Here is a 6,129-nt window from a genome sequence, read left to right as displayed (position 1 = left end):
GGCGCACTCAGTCAGTCCCTTTCCTCCTTGGCTAAGGTCTTCTCGGCTACGTCGACGGTTCCATTACTTGCCCCTCGTCGACCGTTCTCGCCGATGATGGTGCTCCTCCGGTGGTGAACGACGGGTTTGCCGCATGGGTACAACAGGATCAATCGATCCTTTCGATGCTTGTCTCTTCCCTTTCTGACGAAGCTATGTATCTCGTGGTTGGTCGGACGACATCGCGGGCTGTTTGGCTGGCAGTTGAAGGAGCGTTCGGTTCCTCCACGCGTGCTCAAGCTCTTGGCCTGCTTGGACAGCTACAAGGGCTTCGTCAGGGTGATAGTTCTCCTTCCGAGTATTTGGGTCGTGCTCAGGTATTGCTTTAGGAGTTGGCTATGGCGGGCAGGCCGGTGTCTCCGGATGAGCAGAACCTGTATGTTTTTAGGGGTTTGTGTCCGGAGTTCCGGGTGATGGCGTCCAGTTTGCTCACCTCCGGTACACCGGTTACGGTCGAGCAACTTTCCGACTTCTTAACGGCGTAGCAGTTTATCTGAGGTGATGAATTCTCTCCGGTGGTTGATTCCCTAGTGGGTGGTCCGGCGGCGATGGCAGCTCATCTCGGTGGCAGACAATCTGGCGGTAACTCCTGGCGAGGTGGATAGTCCGGTGGCATTTCTTGGCATGGTGGACAGTCCACAACTTCTGGTCGTGGTTAGCGCGGCGGTAATCGTAGTCGAGGGGCTCGTGGTGGTCGCGGTGGCAGAGGACCGCGATGTTTGACTCATGGGCACTCGGCTCTCCATTGCTATCGCCGGTTTGACTTGCAGATGGGTGCACCGGAGGCTCATACAGCTGCTGTCGGTCAGACGGGGGCTGCTGGTTCGGATTCATGGTTTCCGGACACCGGTGCTACGCACTACGCTGCTCCCTCGGATGCGACTTTGACGGAGTTCGAGGTGTATCACGGGTTCGATACTCTTCGCGTAGGCAGTGGTGAAGGTTTGCAAATTTCTCGTATTGGTCGTGCAACTATTTCTACGTCTAAACCTTTATCTATGTCTAATGTTCTTATTGTTCCACGTTTGTCGAATTCGTTATTTTATGTTCAGCATTTCTCTCGTGATAATAATGTTTATTTTGAGTTCTACTCTGATTGTTTTGTTGTGAAGGACCGGGTTAACAAGGCGTTTCTTCTTAAGGGTCTTGTGTCTGGAGGCCTTTATTCGCTTCAGCTTCCTTCGTCTCGGGTTGCATTTTTGTCCCCTCGTGTTTCGTCAGGGGTATGACACAAGCGGTTGGGTCATCCACATTATCGGGTTTTGAGTCGTGTTTTATGTTCTTGTTCAGTTAGCAATTTGGACTTTGATTCTAGTTCTTTATGTTCGTCATGTCAGTTAGGGAAATCTTCGCGTTTTCCCCTATCTTGTGTTGAGACTTCTAGTTCTCATGTATTGGACTTGATTTATACTGATATTTGGGGCCATGCGCCTGTTTTGTCTACAACTGGTTTTCGTTACTTCGTTATATTTGTGGATGATTTTTCGCGTTTTTATTGGTTATATCCGTTGTGTCTCAAATCAGATATATATGCTGTGTTTATTCGCTTTCGTTTGATGGTTGAACGCTTGTTTTCACGTCAAATTAAGACAATTCAATCTGATTTAGGGGGTGAGTACTGTAAGTTAGGTGCTCTTTTTTCCTCTCTCGTGATCACCCACCGTTAGTCATGTGCCTATACACACGAGCAGAACGGGAGAGTTGAGCGTCGTCATCGACACATTGTTGAGACGGGACTTGCTCTCCGTGTTCTGCTCTGTTTAAATACTGGGACTATGCGTTTGGGTCCACTATGTTTTTGATTAATCGGTTACCTTCTTCTGTTGTTGGTATGAGTAGTCCTTTTGCAAAGCTGTTCAATTACGATCCTTCTTATTCCTTTCTCAGGGTCTTTGGGTGTGTCTGTTTTCCATATTTGCGACCGTATAATAAGCATAAGCTTGCTTACCGGTCATCCCCGTGTATCTTCCTAGGTTACCCTCTGTCTTTTAGGGGCTATCGTTGCTTGGACCTTAGTACGGGGAAGTTGTTTATTTGTCGCTTTGTCCGTTTCGATGAAAGTGTGTTCCCTTTTGCTAGGTCTTCTTCCTTGCAGGCTCCTTCAGTTGGTGCTTAGTTAGAAACGTGGGGTGTTGGACCGGTTGTCTCTACCACTTTGCCTCGTGTGATTGATATAGAGGATAATGGGACTGGTGACCAGGCGGTTGGTGATTCAAGTGAGGCCGAGAGCTCTGAGTCAACCCCGGTGCGTGCTCCTAGACGTCGTGGTGCTGGCAGACCGCGACATCGTACTCATCGGATGGTCCTTCGGCATATGCCGCATGATGGTCCGTTGCAAGCTCTAGTGTCCACAGTAGCGCTTGATTCGACGTGCTATTCTCAGGTTGTTCTTCATCGAGAGTGGCGTGCAGCTATGGACGATGAGTTTAACGCGTTGGTTCATAATCACACTTGGCGTTTGGTTCCGGAGGACCTCAGTATGAATGTTGTGGGGTGCAAGTGGGTGTTTCGGACGAAGCGTAAGGCTGATGGTTCTATGGAACGCTATAAGGCCCGTTTGGTGGCCAAAGGTTTCAATTAGGTCGCCGGTGAGGACTTTTTTGAAACGTTCAGCCCGGTTGTCAAACCTACCACTGTTCGTCTGCTACTTTCTATTGCTTTGTCTCATGGTTGGGCTCTCCGGTAGTTAGACGTGCACAATGCGTTCTTAAACTGGCATATGGAGGAGACGGTTCACATGCAGAAATCTCCAGGTTATTCTGATCCGAATTTTCTTTATCATGTCTGTTTGCTTCAGCGTTCGCTTTATGGGTTGAAGCAGGCTCCGCGGGCCTGGTTCAAACGGTTGCATGATTTTCTGTTGTCTGTGGGTTTTGCGGCGTCCAAAACCGATGTCTCCCTCATCTACTTGAACATCTCTGTACTACTAGTCTATGTGAATGTATAATATATCTCTGTACTCTGTGGATATTTGGTTATCAATACAATACTACAAACACAATACTCTCATCTACTTGAACATCTTTTCCTTAATGCAGTATATTTTAAAGAGATTCCTAGTGATTTTGCGTATATAAGTTGGGAACAATTATTGTGGATGCAATTTTATTCTAGAAAGTATTGTGTGGATGCGAATGAGTGAATCAAATAAACTTATCTTTTGAAAAGTTGCAGTCTGCTTCATCCTAAACTTCTGCAAAAATTGCATTCCACATAATTATTTCTTCTCATCTCCACAATTTCAATTAACTTTCTCCCCTCTCCAAAATCCATCACTGGCTATGGCGGCTTTTGGTGCCGTAACCATTTTAATGGACACACTACACCAACACTTCCTCCAACCCACACCCCGTTTCCCTCTTCGCAACAAAACAAAGGTCAGATTACTTTACAAACATCTGTCTTCTTTGCAAACCTCTCTTGAACAAGATTTCAAAGTGGGGGAGTGTGATGAAGCATTAAACAAAGCTTTGGAAGCACAAATAAGAGATGTCTCCATTGAAATAAGGTTCCAAATTGAACAGCAATTGACATTGTTTTACCTGGGGGAAAGCCATGAGGCTTAGGCTTCACTCTGCTCAAAAGCTTCTTCCCATCTTGAACCAAGAGGTTAAGCATATAAAAACTATGGATTTTGATTCTCTGTCGGACATCCTAGGGAAGCACTTCACTTTGCCGGCATCAGGCATGCCGGCTCATATATTGGAGGCTAAGCAAGGAGAAATTGATCAGATTAACCAAGCCAAGCCAGGGGCATCAAGGACATTCCACAAGACTTAGCCATAACCGTCACATTAAAATCTTTCTGTATATAAAATAGTCTTCTTCTTCCTTCTGGGGTTTGGTACAGAACATGCTTTCATCAATGCACTCTCTGCTTTCTTCTTCCATGCATATCGTGCATGTGGCCCTAATCCGTCATCATATAAACAAAAGGGTCATATCTTTTAGCTCACAACATCAACCTTTTCTGTATCAAATTAAAATAATGACGAACGACAGTGCTTTTATGGTTGTGAAAAAGAGAGTGACGATGAACAAGATGTTAGTGATGAACAGGAGAGCAATAATGGACAAGAGACTGATGATGAACAAGAGAGCGAGAATCAGGAAGCAAATGAGGAAGAAGAGGAGAGTGAGGATGAATGGGAGAGCGAGGGAGAAGAGGAGAGAGAGGACGAGCAAGAGATGAATGATGAAGAAAGGAGGCATATGTTGTGTGAAGAAGCAGAAAGTATAATTAGACATGAATTGAGAGCCCCCTCTTATCTCAATAAATAATACATGAAGCAACGGATACAGGCTCGAACACAGGATTCGTCAAATCTTCATTCAAGGAATTAAGCTCACATCCTTCATCAAGAAAGAGCTGTTGAAGGTTAAGAATGCTGCATACCACCAATCCAAAAACTCACAAAACAACTATCACTACTAGAAATTATGAAATTTCCGACCACCTGAAAGTGATCCTAAATCAAGTCGAAACTCGAAAGACTTGTTCCGACCACTTTTGGTATCCGGAAAAACCTTTGTTGCTATTTCCGACTATTTTTTGTTCAACTTGAATTAAGATCATTTTCAGGTGGTCGGAAATTTCATAATTTCCAGTAGTGAATACTCCTGCTTCTCCTACAAGGCCAGAACGCCACAACATTACAGTTGGTGATTCGTTACAGCATACTTCAATGTCTACAATCAAAATGGTGGGCTGCGATGATGAGTTCAACACCATAATGGACAACCTGAACCTGCAATCCTCAAAACGAGAAATTGTCTCAATTGTGGGAATGGGTGGCATTGGTAAAACCACCTTAGCTAGAAAATTTTATGAAGATGCTTCATTCATTTCTCGCTTTGATTGTCGAGCTTGGGTTACTATCTCGCAGCAGTATAATCCCATACAAGTGTTCCAATGCCTAATTCATTCTCTTATCCCAGAAGGGGGCAATGGAAACAATGAATTGGGTGAGCAAGTATACAAATGTCTCAAAGGTCGAAGGTATTTGATTGTAATAGATGACTTATGGAGTATAGATGTTTGGGATGATTTAATGAGATATTTTCAGGATGACAACAATGGAAGTCGAATACTGTTGACCAGAAGACTCAAAAATGTGAGTATGCTTGCTCAAGTAAGAATTTTTGTCATAACAAGTGTTTTCTGGGATCATATGAAAGTTGGACCCTTTTTTTTCTCCAAGTTGTCTAAGAGAATAATTTTGTCCCCTGAATTTGAAATAATTGGTAGAGACATAGTAGAGAAGTGCAAAGGATTACCTCTTGCAATTACTGTGGCTGCTTGACTCCTCTCAAACTCCAACCAAACCTTTATTGAATGGGAGCGTATTGCAAAAAGTGTTCCTGCTTTAAGTTTAGATCATTCTAATAACCGGTGTGAGAACTTCATTGATTTGAGTTACACCTTCTTACCACATCATCTTAAAATTTATTTTTTGTCATTTGGGTGTTTTCCGGAAGGTCGTGAGGTTAATGAAGATGTGATTGTTGATTTTTGGGTTTCAGAGGGGTTTCTAAAGGTTTTGAGGTCTGAGAGCTTGGAAGGAGTGGCAAGGAGGAACTTACAAGATCTTGTAAACTGAAATCTTGTTCTAATTTGTGGAAAGGAATATTATAATAAATATCAATTGCATGATGTCTTGCGTGAATTGGCCTTGAGAGAAGCTGAAAAAGAGAATTTGTTGTGTTTCAATGAGGGTCATGCCCAAGGTTTGAGGTATAGGAGAATTCAACCGAAAAACTCTTCTCGTATATCTCAATCATGGAGTGTCCAATCAAGAATTTGCAATCCCAACAATATAACTCCTACTAGCACCACCTCTTCACTCGTTGATTTTTTTAAGGGACTTCGTGATCACTACTAGTCGGGTGCATTCACATTTCAAGTTTTTAAGGGCATTCATAGAACCTCTGGACTTATCTGACTATAATATTTTGTTGTGTTCCCGGGCAAAAGCACGCGTCAAGGGGCGATAGATTGGTGTTTTGGTTGGCACCGGTTTGCCTATGGTGGGAAAGGCGTTGGAAGCAGAAGAACAGAAAAGATAAAGAGGGTTTTATGGAGTTTCCTTC

The sequence above is a fragment of the Ipomoea nil genome, unplaced genomic scaffold, assembly GCF_001879475.1.
Source record: "Ipomoea nil cultivar Tokyo-kokei standard unplaced genomic scaffold, Asagao_1.1 scaffold0176, whole genome shotgun sequence".
In the NCBI taxonomy this organism is placed as follows: Eukaryota; Viridiplantae; Streptophyta; class Magnoliopsida; order Solanales; family Convolvulaceae; genus Ipomoea; species Ipomoea nil.
Note: the sequence above shows the minus strand (reverse complement) of the source record.